This window comes from Amphiura filiformis, chromosome 8, assembly GCF_039555335.1.
Source record: "Amphiura filiformis chromosome 8, Afil_fr2py, whole genome shotgun sequence".
NCBI lineage: Eukaryota > Metazoa > Echinodermata > Ophiuroidea > Amphilepidida > Amphiuridae > Amphiura > Amphiura filiformis.
In genome coordinates, this window is record NC_092635.1 from 40,251,988 (window position 1) to 40,268,212 (window position 16,225).

At 37.1% G+C, this 16,225-nt stretch overlaps 1 protein-coding gene across 1 annotated transcript in view; it reads left to right on the plus strand.

The window, feature by feature from the left end:
- The window catches only part of LOC140159023 (protein Wnt-7b-like), a 61,992-nt gene that overhangs the window by 41,717 nt on the left and 4,050 nt on the right, over positions 1–16,225 (plus strand). The window lies entirely within an intron of this gene.

The window sequence follows — 16,225 nt, forward strand, 5'->3', positions numbered from 1 at the left end:
TCTGCAAATAATTTAGATAATGCAAGGATCAACTTTAAAAAATTCTGTACATTTTATGTGAAATTTCCCAAAACTTTCCAACATAACCCATATCATTCTAAAATGGGCTATATTTTCAGTTCAAATCCATACACCCCTACGGAAGACATGACCTTAATCTCCCACACAGGGGGTGTAGATTTCAACTGGAGCCACACATTTAGGTAACCCCATTTGAAATTCACATTCCCTGTGTGGAAGATTAAGGTCATGTCATATGGGGTATATGGATGTCAACAGGAATAGCACAATGCTATCTTATGAAGATAACACTATTATCTTCTCTGCGGTTCTGCACCCAAAAGACCTAACGAGACAAAACATATAGATGAAACTTACACTTGGAAAAATAGTTACAACCAGTTATAAGTTACAAAAAATATTTCATATTGTATTTCCCATGAAACACCAACACCATGAAAAACTTCAAAACACTTTAGAAAATAGGTCACAACACGTTATATCACCTTAATCAAGTTAAAGTGTCATCACACGTGTCGGCAATCATTTTACTCATGTTTGATTGGGAAGTAAGCATTAGACAAGATGGCTGCTCTTCTTTCATCTGGGTTAGCATGCATCAATTAGAAAGGAAGAATTACATTAACAAGCTTGTCTGACAGAGGAAAAGATGAGCAATATAGAGGTCAATGTTATTTTGAAGCATGTTTGTACTGATGACAAGATACTGGTGTAGTTTTTGGCAAATAAGCTTAACCTTATGAATACTACCTGCTGATTGGCTACAAGAGAGCTTAACCTCATGAATACTACCTGCTGATTGGCTACAAGAGAGCTTAACCTCATGAATACTACCTGCTGATTGGCTACAAGAGAGCTTAACCTCATGAATACTACCTGCTGATTGGCTACAAGAGAGCCAATCAGCAACATGGTACAAGCTGAAGTGGATAATTAGAAGGTGTATTTTTATTGGTCACTCAGATGAGAATATTGAACAGTTAAATCAGAAATGCTATAAGAAACTTTCTTTAGAAATGCAGTTTAACTACCTCAGGGGTTAAATGTTGTTTCCACAAAATGGGAAATGACATGTTGCATCAGAAAAAGTGAATATTGGCAATTCCATGCTTTTTATCATAAAATATTGAATTATTTTGCACCAAGAAAAAAGATAAATTAAATAATGCTTGTCATAGAATGAATAGGTCCATTAAATTTTTTGCCAGTAAATAAACAAGTTCATAAGACCTCTTGTCAAAATAGTGATCAAGTTTGTGTTGTCTCTTTTTAAGAGAGTCAATATAGTTTCTTCATATTTCTGATCATAATCAATATATTCTTCAAAGTTCTTTTTCTTTTTCTAAAAAAATGTAAGCAAGCACACAATATTCCCTATCAGAAGATACACTTTCTCCTCCCAAAGTGTAGCTAATCAATAATGAAATCCTTCCATTGCAATAATTCACACTTTGATACGTATTTCATGGCATAGACCATCAAATTTGATGGTCTATGTTCATGGTAAGGAATCTGTGGCACATTTTAGGCTCATGTTAAAAGTAATCACTTCTCCATTACATGCTATGATAGGAAAGCTGTGAGAATGTCCAACATACAAAGGAAAATGGGGAAATGTTGTCACAGACTTTTCCTTTGTATGGCAACAACAATATACTCTGACACTGTTCACAGGGGTAAGGAGTGCACATGTACTTCTGTGAATAAACAAGTGGGCTGGTTCCTGTCATAACTAGGGGGCATGATAGGGGGCATGGTAGGGATCAGTATCAAAGAGCCACTGCTTAAAGACTTAGAATGTTTATGTTTACACAAGATGTTGTTTACTTGATATGAGAGGTATGACGATTATTACGATAATGTACATAAAATTTGAGCGAAGGACGGACATCACCAAATTATGCTTCACCGACATGTTATGAAATTGACATTGCAGTGGGATATCCACAAAAGCCGTGTAAGACATGGCAAAGAAAGGCAACTGTTTTCTCAAAACACACCTGACTTAGTCTGCCTTTACCCCATGCCCCATTTAATTCAAATCAGCCTTGGATCCCATGTTTGCATTGAAATGCATATCAACCACACAATACCCCTCAAGCAAGGGGGAAAAAGTACTTGTTCATAGATATGACGTTTTGGTTAAATAGCTCAGTGTCGTATGTGTGTGTTGATAGTCTATGGACAGGATATCAAGTATATGGCCTGACGGAGCTTGGCACCTATTGGGTTTCCGATGGTGCTCTTCCAAAACGAGTGGTTTGCTGTCAGACTGTCATTACTACCCTCTTTACTATAGCATAAGCCAGGGGGGTATAGAATCGGACAGGTGGGGAGCCCTTTCACCTCCCGAGGGCTGAGACTAACCCCTGATTTAACTTGGAGGTTAGGAGATGCTTTTATGATCAGAAAAACATGATTGCTGTTGATTCTGTGACCACTTGTAAATTAGCTGTGTTTTACGAAGAAAAGATCAACTTTCTTCACACCATGATCCTACCATTCAGAAATGGGAATATCGACTGCTCAGTGCCAGAAGTAGGCAAGTGCAATAGCTGCCATGTATAGCTGCCATGTGTAGATGAGTACAATATACTCTGTGTAAATTGCCAAATGTTCACAGGGCAGCTATTTGCACTTACCCACTTCTTGCAATAAGCAGTCGATATAAGTAGCAGCCACACACAGTGGTCAGATCTCTTGTTATTAATAGCAGGGTTGGTCACCACTGAAACAATAATTGTCAAAATGCATGGCAATCCTCTCATTTTAGTACTATTACAATTTTGCATGGTAGGTTCACTGCCCAGGGTTCACTGTTTATAGTTTCTTACAAAAAGTTAATGACAACTTCTACTTCTGGCTCCAACTAATGAAACCTTTATTATCTATCAGCATCAGATATCTCAAGATAAATTTTGTGATTCTTTTAGCCAATGAATAAGCAGAGTCAATGGCAAGTTTGATGAGTAAAGCTTATAAAGCTTGCAATTTGTCAGTTTTACAAGCAGATTTGAATTGTAAGATAGTAGGAGCCAGGGAAGCTAAGAAGACAGATTGATAATTCTGTTATGAACAATAATTATTGTAAAACTCTGAAACAAAGATGGTAATGAAAGAATTCTGCCTTAACTTTTGATACCTGATAACGAACATTACCATAACCAAGTGAATGATCAAATGGGATATATCTTCCACAGGGGAGTATGTTTTTTCAAATGTAATTGGTCAGGGTTAATCATTTTGAACCCCATATTCCCCCTGTATTATGGCTTTACCTATATCTTCCATAACTGTTGTGAGTATTTCAAATGGAAGTTACCCAACTGTCTATTCTATTTGAAATGCATACTCCCTCTGTGGAAGACTTTAACTAAATCTTCCACAGGGGTAATGTGGATTTTAAAATGGAATAGCCCAATGATGCCCTGGCACACACAATGTATCTAGTTGACAGAGTAAGGCATGGGCAAGATTTCCTGCCATTTCTGTCATCGGATGAACTAATCCTACAAGTGAAGCTCTTCAGCCATTGGTATGATCCATGTGATATGTCTACACGCCCTCTTGCCCCTTTAACAGCTGTTTCTGATGACGACTTTGTGACAATTCAGACCGCGTGCTGGCCATAATTGTCTTTTGTATGATGACATGAATTGGTTGAGTGTAGTCTTAGCAGCGTCTTATTTCTTGTGATTCATATAAATTCTTAATCTTTCTTAATAGGTATTTACCATGATTACCCTAATTAGGTTTCACTGGCTTCAAGTGTAGAGGTTGGTCATGTGGCATCAACAGGCCTAGCATCGAGCTGTAGTAGGTGTAACTAGCATTTCTCAAAGAGTTTAATATTTTTTGAACTTATCATTTTGCTTAGAAATCAGGATAGAAATATGGCAAATGACCATATGTGTAAATCCCCTGGGGATGGAGGATAACCCCCAAATATTTTAATATGGGGGTGATCCATACAATCATCCCCTCCCCATGTTGATGCATGTATGTGGGTTTCTGACCAAATTAACTTCATATTTGGCCATTCTAGCCTAAAAAGTGCAAATATTTGCACTCGTCACACAAATTTGTTCCGCTTTTGCATCAGTATGGCATTTGTACCATAACCTTATTATGTTGCCAAAAGGTGCTGAAATCACTATATAAGGATTTTTTTCCAAACCCATCCCCCAATGTCAAAAAGAAATCTACATCACTGCAAATTGCAAATGGGTCCCTATTTCAATCCTAGGAACTTTATATGTGTACTTGAGATGGGACTGTATACAAAACTGAACATTCTTGTTTTCACTGATTTCACATATGTGACACGATCTGGTCCATGGGGGCCAAAGGAGGCATTTTTGAAAATTGAGCTACTATAACTATTACCTTAATATACAAACATTAGGCTATCATATACTGAAAACGCTAAAGGTCTAGCATACTTGGTTCCAAAGTTATGGAGTTTCGTGATGTCTATTTTCTTATGTATTTTATTGGTTTTTTTACTCCATATTTTTGCCTTTATCTCAATTTCAAATGTGCCGCCTTTGGCCCCCATGGACCAGATCGTGTCACACATACCCAATCTATCAAGATGTGGCCGCACAAACATTATTACCAAACAAGTCTGGTGCTAGTGAAGACTGACAAACAAACAACTAAACATTTTAAACAAACAAAAAGTTAATGAATCCTGTCCGATTTTTCTCTTGGCAAACGGCAAGTGAAGTCATCCACTGGGAATGGGTAGCTATGTGAAGCATACAACCATGAAACCATGAGGAATCATGCATGCACCCAGTGATGACTGAAGCCTCAACTTGTTCTTGTAAGTAAGCCAGAAAATGACTATGTTCAGAAGTTTGTGAACTTTCCTGAACCAGAAAATGTCTCAGAGAAAGCACATACACCCAATGGAAGTGGAACACAAGTATTTCCTAAAGTACACGCTGGAGGACTGTGAAAATAATAATTTTCAAACACCATATTTTTGCATTTCAAGAATGGTTTGTTTGAAGAATGGAAAAGCATTGTATGTGCCTTATTACCTCCTTACAACTTCTGTTCTTGTAAAGTGTGTTATAATTTCACCTTTATTTGCTTCTCTGTTTAATAATTTTCTAGACTACCCAATTTTCCTCACTTAACCCATTTTCCTGAACTCACTTTCTTAAAATAGATTTTGATCTTTATGGAAGTGAATAAAAATAAGAATTTAACTTTAATCATTTGCTTTGGGTATTTATTCTGTATAGTCACATTATTTTTTCTAGGATATGACATTGTTTTCAGCATTTTATAACCATATTCATTGTTAAAAAGACCAGAAGGTGGCATTTCTTAAAGTGAATATGACATATGTAATTAATATTCTAAAATAGTTTAAACTTTGGCTTGCCTAACATTGGATACCCACTCTTGTATGAAACTTACTGCAACACAAAAATTTCCACTTTCAAAATATTTCGGGTTGTCCAGACAGTGTTATAACATTGTTTCCTGATGACATTCTCTCTTTTTATTTTATTTTTCAATGATGAGGTCACTAACAGGTTCTCCTATTTTATGTCCTCCCAAATGCAACTTACTGCACTTCAAAAAATAAGGGACCAGCATTCTTATATTATTTAGAGTTTTATGGAAAATTTACAAAGTCCAGACACTTTGCAGCCTATGTGTTGTTCATCAAATACATCACATATTGCCCATCCCTAGCTGAGCATAAAGTTTGTATGTTTGTTTTCTGGTGACATTCTTGTCTCCAGTGATGAGTTAGGTCACTCTCAGGTCTTCTCATCTGGTCTGTGTTTCCTAATAGGAAATCTACACATATCAAATATCAGGTACTGCACCTGATGAATATGTTACAAATGCATTTTAAATGAACTTTAAGATAAAAAAAATGTATACCTTGTGACATAGTTAAATTGACATGATATGAGCATGGGGTTTGTAAAAGCATATGAAAGCAGGGTACTTAATTTATTCAATATCATTTGTAGAAGATTTTAACTAATATGAAGTAAACTATAGCAATTTCTTTATTGAATTCTAAAGTGCTTGTACCCCAAGTCAAATCATCAATTAAATCAAAACCACAGCAAAACAAATGCTTGTATGATGTCAACAAAAACATTAAGTGATATACCCAAGTAAACGAAAAAAATCTTGTTTGGTTCACTATATCTCTCAGATTCAAACCATATTACATCACACATGCCTTAGGATATGATACATTATGTAGAGACTGAGTGAATGTCCTTCAGGGGTTTACCCCCTTATAGAGGTCATCATGGGTCAATCACATCCTCACTTAAGATGGACTCTATTATCTATCCAAAAGTCATCATGCACCTGTCAACAATAATAATATGGACAGGTGGAATATTGATTGGATAGAGAAAAGATGCAGGTATTTGGCCAACTATTTACCATTTCTTTGCCAGTATCAAAAACAGGCCCATAAGCAGGGGGCTGGGGAAAACACCCCCCACATCCCCAAATGCCCAAAAAGTCCCATTTGCGAGTGTAGCTAGTGAAAAAATAGGGGTTTTTAAATTTGTATGCCTTTTTGGTCAAAAAAAAGTCCAAATTTTGAAAAAAAGTCCACTTTTTCAAAATCAGCCCCCAAATAAATCCTGGTTATGGGCCTGATCAAAAATGGCATAAAATATCACAAACAAGTCCAAAACATACCAAAAATCAAATAAAATTGTGCATTTTCATTACAAAAATTGAATTTTGCATGAAAAATGCATAAATATTAGTACAAACATGCTTAGTTATTCTTGAAATTGGCTTTGTCATTTGTTATGAATTGGCAAACCTTTGCACTTTAACCCTCTGAGCACTACCTGCCGATCTAACATTGCCTCTGATTGGTCAACTACATAATATCTTCACTTTAATCACCAATCAGAACGGAGCTTTGCAAATAATTCACCCTAATTGTTTGTGTGGTGAAATTATTCTAACAATTTTGCTGATTGGTCCAATTGATAATGAAAACTTCTTTTTGGCCAATCCGCAGGTAGTTCTCATGGGGTTAATAGTAATACCATCCTTCACAGAAAAATGATAGTGCAAAATAATTTTGAAGTTATAACACTGATTGCCCAAGACAGGTAAAGTCTAGAGGTATTATAGGTCTAGTAGACTGGCGCATTGGGGTTTTCCTGATCCACCAACTAGGTGACTCATTCATTATGGCGGACTACCTGAGAGAATTTCTGTATCAGCATATTTTCTTTAATTGCCGCAAAAAGGGGTTTATGATTTCGAACTTTGATGACAGAATTATTACCTATTTAAATTTCGTTTGGAGTTGAGTTGGTAGGTGAGAGATATTTTATAGCAGATAAAGCAGGTTATGCATGATGTTAAATAAGTTCAAGTTAGAATTTGAACATACATGTACTTGTGGATGTATATTGTCTGCCCTTCATTAAACTTCTCCTGATCGACGTTTAATTATCGATGTATCTATAATTTAAAGATATTCGAAACTAAAGCAAAGTTAAACAAAATCACTTTTGATGCTTCTATATTTATAGAATAAGGCAACTCCTATCGTAGGTAAAATGCATTTTCTGCACAATTTTACACTATTTCAACAAATTGTGGATTCTGTTTGATGGGAATGTCAATGAGTTGGGCACAATGCAGTTACATAACAAAACCCATCTAACTTGGACACGGGTCTACTCTTACATGATATATGGTGGACTTTAAGATAGTTCGTAAGAATATTTCTGGTAAGCACCGCTCATACTCTTACTACCACTTATAAGTTTGACACTTTTTCTGGAGGTTCATGTTTAGACCAACTCATCTTGTTGGCTGATCCCTGTGCAAGTATAGACCACTTGACATCATTGTTTATCAACAAAGGCGAGGGATTGGTCTGTCGATATGCCCGAACGAACCGCTTCACTGTTCAATGGCTTTCTTTGTACTATATGAAATGTGGTTGGAGATTTAAAATACACACGCCCTGAACAGACTACGATGCGCACGCACACTGCAGGGCAAAGAACAATGGAAAGTTCCATAATGCGTGCGCATACTGCCGGGCAATGACGTCACATGTCAAGTGGTCTATAGGGTATGGTTAATTGGTTATAAATGATCAACATGCATTCTCATTTGAATATATTTGATTTCCACACAAAAAATGTATTCAAATAAGTACAAACATACTTATTTTTGGTCAAGTGGCTTCTAAAATACATAACATTTTCAGAGGCTCTTAAAATCAGCTGGTTTTTGCAAAATCTGTGGATGGTACATCTAATCATTAAGTAGGAGGCTGTCTCATGACTCAGGTGTGTCAGTATATAGGGTTAAGCCATTGGGTGGAGTATGTAGCTTACACACTAATTAGCAATAAAGTGATGATATGATAAGTATCCACTGACAATGTCAAGGAAAAAGATAGTTAAGGAAGGAACCACTTAGATACCAGGCTTAAATGGATCTTCAGTAGGATTTTGATGTAGGAGGATTGATGTGGTTATTGTTATATTATAACAACGATGAGTTAGGGTGGGAACGATTTTGATGGTAGACCTTAGGTTAATAAGTGTCATCTCATTTCCAGGTATTGGTGAGATTGACAGTCCATGAACTTATACTGTAATCCCATTACACTAGGGTATATCCCAGTGGTTTTTGAATCAAACCTGCTACACCTACTTGCTTGCTCGATATTAACCCTAATACTGATGGTGCTTTTGGCGAATGGAAAGGAAGGAATGAAGCAAAAAAGAGAGAAGATGAATAAAGAAGTTGTTGGTTTCCTTCAGGATTCGAACCCCAGACCCCTTGCACACCAAGCACCGGCAACCGGTAGCTATGGGTGTTTCCCTGGCCCGGCCAAAGAAACCGTGTGAATGACTTAAAGTGATCATGTCATCATATTGCCTGGGGTGCATGCATGTGCAGTGGCTTTGTGCGCGTTAGGGTTAAAGGAAGCAACAGTACATTTACACTTTCTTCCAGGAACAAGGAATTACAAAGTCATTACAAAAATACAGCCAATAAATGAACACTATTAAAGGTGCGTGACCAGATTCACAGCCTCGCCTCCCCCACTTTATCCTATTGCAACCAAGATTTTGACATTGGAAGAAAGCTCATATTTTCTCATAATCCCACTAAAATTTTATCCCACACATCCCTGACTCATCCCCTATGGTGGTTACCGCAATACCAGCCATACTGTTCTAAGTGTAATAAAGGAAGGGAGTTATATAACTCAATTCAGAATCAATTATTGTGGTACAGGCCTCAATGTGAGGTGCAAAACACGATATGTATAAATCTGACTACCCATCTTTAAAGTGAGATATGATACCTCACAATTTGACCCTGGGACCCATCTGTTTGGAAACAGTGTATAGAATAATAACAGAGTCTTTAAGTGGGGGTAAGCAAATAATAGGTGCCTGTTGCACTCATAAAACTTTTGATCTTTGAAGCTAAATTTCCTAAAAGGTCTTTCCACAGCTATCTTGTCATGTTTGGGGAGCAGTTTGTTGCAATAATTGCAGTAATTTGCAAAATTGTTTCTTAGTCTTACTGGTCATGTGGAACTAACAAGATGTTTATTTGTTCCATTTTCATGAGCAATATAAATGTTAATTGCATCATGGTTCATCTCTTTTCTGCAATCCTGCATGTAGTATTGTTTGCCCCTATTCTATCACTGCAAATGGTCTGAGCTCTATGTATCCAACGTGAGTGCGTACAGGCACAAAAGATTTAGCCGGGGCGATGGTCACACGTGTGACTTACTTTCCTGGTGTGGTGGTTAGCACCTGAGGGGTCGGTGTTTCAAATTCAGAGTGGGGAAAACAACTTTTCCCTTCATCTTCTTCCTTTCCCTCTTACTTCCTTCCACTTAGGCAAACAGCTTGGACATTTAGGGTTAACCCTCTATTGGCATAGTTTGGCAAGAGATGCCCTACATGCTGCCTGCCCTGCACTTCTGAAGGGAATGCACCCAGGCTGTTGGGGTTTGTTGGACCACAGACCCTAGAAATAGGGTCTTTTCTCATATCCCAGAAATATGGTCTGTGGTTGGACTAAGACCCTAGGGTTAAGAACTTATATGGTTAATTTGAAATCATTCACCCCATTGCATTTTCACAGCTTTTAAATACCACTTTCACAAAACAGTGGTGTAGTCCAAAATGACATCAGAAGAGACAAACTATACTGTGTCTCATCTCAAGTTGAGAGTAACGCCATGTTGGATTTTGTAGTGGCATACTTGAATCAGTGCGTTTTTGCGATTGAGTTGCCAGCGTACAGACAAATCGCCCTTCTACGCATGTGTATACACCTCAGCGTCTTAGGTTAGAGTGCGCGATTTGAATCTACCACTAAGAAATCCAGCATGGCATTACTCTCAACTTGAGATGAGACACACGTACACTATAGTCACTATGAATTATAATAGTATGTGCACTTTATACTGAAGTCCCGGACTGAAGTAAAATCATAGATCGTCAAAAAATTGTTGACGATCTATGGTAAAATAGAACATCACTTTCTTGTTTGGCATTTAAATCACAATTTATTATGACACCTAAAAGGCGACCCTTGGATATACTAAAAAGGGATAGGAGATTACTCAGGGCTTATAAGGGTCAACACAACAACTGATTGCACATGGAACTGGGTGGAAGGAAAATTGACAGAGGCAAGGTGGAGGCTAGAGGAGGAAGTTGTTAAAAGAATACTTAATATTGATTGGATTATCATATTTCATATCTTTCCTGTGTGCAAAATTAAGCTGAGGATGAAGTGTTGTCATATTTTATAAAATCACAATTTTGAAGGGTAGTATTAGGTGAACATCTAAATTGATTAGAACATCCAAGGAGCTATAAAAAGTTCATTGGAAGCCTCAGTGCCCCTGTCAAGCACCCATTTATGAATATTTATGAATATTATTTCAATTAAAAATGTACTTCAATGTTTACAGAATATATCATCCCAATTTAGTTCCCACTTTTTGCTATTTTTTTCCAATAAAAAGGTCAAAAAGTGGGAGCAAAATTGACAAAATGTCCACCAAGTCCAAAAAGGTCAATATAGGTTTTTTTGAAAAGGTCCACTTAAGTTCCGCGCTGTTGCCAAAGGGTAGGGGTGGAGGAGCTTCCCCCTATGAGAAGTCTTGTCCCCCCTATGAGATACTGGCCACCCTGATATTAAAGATTTTTATACCTTTTTTTTGTACTTTTTTTTACCATTTTCGTTAAATTTCCCCCCTTCCCATTCGCCTCCCCCATTGGACTGGCAGTTTATACAAGTGTCCTGCTGCTCCCTCATTTACTAATGTTTAAAACATTACACACTGGTTTGTTCTTCCAGCATCTACAAAAAAAGTAACAGAAAGGTTCTCAAATGCTGTACTAGAGGACTGTCTCAGGGTTTTGCCTATGCAAAGTAATGATGAGTTTAGGATCAAGCAATTTCTCCAGATGAACAAAATGAACTGAATTGAACTACAAGCTTCTTGAGAAAAGAGAAGGGTCATTCTCACATGCAGCTGTACTTTGCCAAATTTATCACTTTAACCTATTGGAATAGGCCTACTTTGATGTAGATTAATAAGTTGTTTCACATAGACCTAAAACATAGGCCTAGCAACACAAAACCATCCTGTCTTTCATCACTAAACAAGTGGTTTCCAAAGTATGCTCACATTGTCTCTATGCTTTCAGGAGGTGCATTTCTTTCATAATCATGAGAAAACAGTAGTTCAATCACATAGCAGTCTAAATTTATACTTCAATCACTAGTAATGAGAAACTGATTTTTGACCAATGAACTGGGTTGTTCTTTCCAAAACAACCAGATACAAGCAATCTCATTGGTCAGACTTTGGTTGCTCAGCGACTTGTTGCTGGATAACAATAACACATCATACGCCCTTTTCTAAAATGTAACCTATTTAGAAAATCAACAGGGATTAATGGTCTGTATTAAACATTAATGATATTTGTTACATGTGTAACCACAATACATGATGGCTGATTATGTTGAACTTCAGACCTGTTATAGTAGGCCAACATAATTTACAGTAGGCCTACATAATTTTGTAGCCTACTACCCATAGCAGCTGAAGGGAGTATCCCATCATGCATTGCAGTATATCTGCTTGCTCCATAGCAAATATACATTCAAACCATAAGTAAGAGCTGCTTAAATATTGAGAGCTATGGATAGTTTCACAATACATTAGAGATCATATTTTTTCAAATAAAAGTCTAAGCTCCCCGATATAAGCGAGTAATTGAAAGTTGAAGTGAGGGATTTTGTGTACACTTTCTATGGCATGTGCAGTTCTACTATGGTACTGCAGAGCATGATGGGATACACCTATCAGCTGCTGTGCCTACTACCAATAGTCGTTCTTAAAAACTTCATTGGCACGTACAACATCCACGGTACACCTGTAGCACTCATTTGAGTACAGCAGAGAAAAGTCAAAACTGACATTGATGATATTTCGAATAATTTTATTACTAATCAAATTTCAAAATTCACATGATCCTGCACATAAAATGTTATGAAGAGAGTGGGATATATAGGTTTGTACACCATGGTATTAAAGGAACACCAAATAGTATAGATAGTAATCTTATTTTTACTGGGGAGTACTTCAATTTTGAAGTATATGGGGATGGGGAACATGAAGCCAAAATAGGTCTTTTTCACAAGAAATCCATAGACATGGGGATAGGTTTTTTATTGAAAATCCCCAGACATAGGCATGCCTTGACAAATTGTCCAAAACCAGCAAAAGTGGGATAGGGTTTGAAAAATTCTGTAGACATGGGTCAATGTTTTGAAACAATTGCCATAAAAGAGCAAAATTTGCCGTAAAAAGAGCACAATGGGAAGTCTACCACCACCACCAAGTTCAAAATGCCTGTTTGCTCAACATTTTTGAGCAAATTTAGGGCTGTGCAATAATTATGAGCCCTGGGGAGGGTAAAATTGGGGGGCAAGAAATTTTGGCGAGCCAAAGGGGGGCAAGCAATTTTGGCAAGCTGAGAGGGGGGCAAGCGATTTTTGGCACACATTCTAAAAGGCTTAGGAAAACAGTACGGAAGCGCTTAAATATGCAAATTTTCCTGCTACTGCTTTCATAACAGGTATATAGACCATTTAAGGTTTGTAAATTGGGATCCCAAAAATTTGGCATGCGCAAGATTTTTGGCGGGCCGAGAGGGGGGGCAAGTGATTTTTGGCAGGCCGAGAGGGGGGCAAGCGATTTTTGGCGAGCTGTTTGAAATTTTACCCCCGGGGCTCATAATTATTGCACAGCCCCTTACCCTTAGAAATGGGGCAAGTTTGAAATTTGAAATTGAGTGAAATTACAATTTGGAATTTATGTTCAGGATAAAGTAACTCTAAATATGAAATATAGTTTCACACAATGTTATATTCCTGTCTCAAATATCCACTTGCAAAATTTCTTGAAAATAAAACCATCACAAAAAAAAAGAAACAATACATTTTGTGGAAAAATTCATTGAAAAATTACTTTTAGCACTTTTCACTGACCTTAACTCAAACTACAAGTAAATTTGTGAAAGGTTCCCTCTAAAAGGTATACTGTTTCTTGGAATATGACTGTGAAGATAGCTCTAGTTTGGAATCGTGGCAAAATCCCAAGCAGTCAAGTATCAATAGCCAGTCATCATGGTACTGACCAACCTAAAGCTTTTGCGTATATGTTTTGTGCTGATGCGCTCAATGCTCCTGCTACATACTTGCTGTTTGGACGTCGTGATCAGAGGGAACTGAACCAGTTCTGCCCTTCAATGTTTTGAAAGTATGTTGTAACAAACATATCAGCGGAAATTGCTATCTTGGTGAAGTAATCAGGAAAGCAAAAGATTCTTCATTTCAATATCTATTTTTTCTTAGAAATCAACCTTAAACTGTTCTTGATTTTAACCCAATCAATCAGTTTCTTACTGATTAGTGTCTCATACTTGAGGTGCCCTATCTCAGACCTGCTTAACAAAGAACATGGGAGTCAGGGAATGGCGTCAGGGAGGAAACTGACTAAAGGCTATGGACAGATAGTATTGGATGTTTACCAAACAAGTTTACATCTTGAAAGATGAGGTTAAGGCACTGAAGCTATTATGATAGCTGAATGAATGTCAATCTATATAGTCTTTTTAAAACTTACAATGAAATATATAAAGGAATTATTTTATACATTTGACAATCTGGTTCAATATGTTCGCAGATTATACTGATAAAACACTACTAATAGGTAACATTTCACCCACTATGGGAAAAAAGATGCATAAATCAACATAAAGCACAAAAAAAAGCAAAACCTTTGCAAATCATTTCAATACGCATGAAGTGTAACAATTTTGTACTTCGTTAAACTTGCCTCATATTAAAATTACACTAAGTGCTTTTGGCATGCAAAGTCTGAAATCAGAAAAATGTAAGTAACATGAAAAAAGAAGAATTACTTTTGAATTTGTCCCCATATGAGAAAAGGTACACTACAGGATTAATATTGCAGTCACCTACACAGGTACACCGTCGCTAAGGTACCTGACTGGTGCACACAAAGTACCTACATAGTATACTCCACAGGACACACCAGCAGTAATATTGCACTGGTATCCCATAGTACCAACCAAGTACCGATGGTGCAGCTGTGCAGGCGCCCCAATAGGAATCTTGCAGTGTTAAATTAATATGAGTAAAGAAGAGTGATTGAAGAGTGCAATGTAGAATTTTATTTATTTTTTACTGCCCTAGAATAGAAGTATGTCCTAGCAACAAATTGTTATTGTGAAACTTTTAACATTTCCAAAACTGACATAAACATTTCTCATCACCCTCAGTCAGTAAATACCAAGATTATTGTGTGAGCTTGTACTGGATAACATATAGTACAAAGGAAACCCAGGATGTACATATCGCCAACACATTGGATGATTTGATCATTTCATAAGCCAGTACATGAAAGATGGATGTTACATTTATATGTATGATTGGATAGCATGATCCTGTAAACAACCAAACATGTGTCCTGCACAGTGTCGACAGCCAGTGTTATAAATATAAACTTAATACTCCGTTGGTGAGCGACGGGCGATTGGTATTTCAACGAACGCAAGAAAAGGAGGCCTACCGTATCTGATTGGCTAGAAATCGATCGCTGATCGCTCAGAGGTGTAGTACAAACTCAAAATGGAGACATGTATTCAATTCGATTGAAATCGAAATTCTATTATTGACGCAGATAAAGAAAGTCGATAATGTACATTGAATTATAGATACAGCAGCTGGATCTTACACAGGTTCCTTTGTATAATTCATTTCTCAAATAGTTGAATATATTACAATTTTTACTTTGGATTTCAAAATTTTTAATTTTTAATAAAATGCAGTAAAATATATCCACAGCAAACAGCAAGGCCCCGCTAATTAGTGTATTGCTTTTCAAGTTAGTGTACTGGAAACAAAACCTGCATTTCTCCTGACAACAAATCAAATTTTCTATAATGGCAACACCATAATGTGGTACTGATCATCATGCACAAATCATAGAATAGAAACTATGCGGCAGGCTCTGTGTGATATCTCATATCATGTAAATGGTATGCTTAGCCTGAGTCGCTCGGCCTATCTCGAACAAAATCGCCATGCGTAGCTTTTGAAAAACGAGAGGATTCGTTGTACTATCACGGCAATTTTTGACACATAGATATAGGGATGATGACGATGTGTCCTGCTTCCTCAAAATGAGTGTAAAGTCGCAAGTTGGGAGTTTCGAGATGTTCCAACTGTTGAGTTGACATGTTCTTTGCTTGATTGGTATTGGTAGTGGTATGTCCTTTGTGAATGGGGACAGAATTGAATAGAGAGTACAGCATGTCCCCATGCACAAGAGGACATACCACTGACTATACAGGTGTCTTCAAACAAAGAACAGCAACTCAACAATTGGAAGGTCTCGAAACTGACCACCAACTTGGGACTTTACGCTCATTTTGTGGGAACATGTCACATAATGTCTAAGATAAGGGAACATCGTTTTCAGGACTGGAAACAGTGCATCGAAACTTCAGTCTTATAAGATTGAAATGCACTTTATAAATGTAATTTATGTATGTATGTATGAAAATCAAGGAAGCTTACTTTTGGG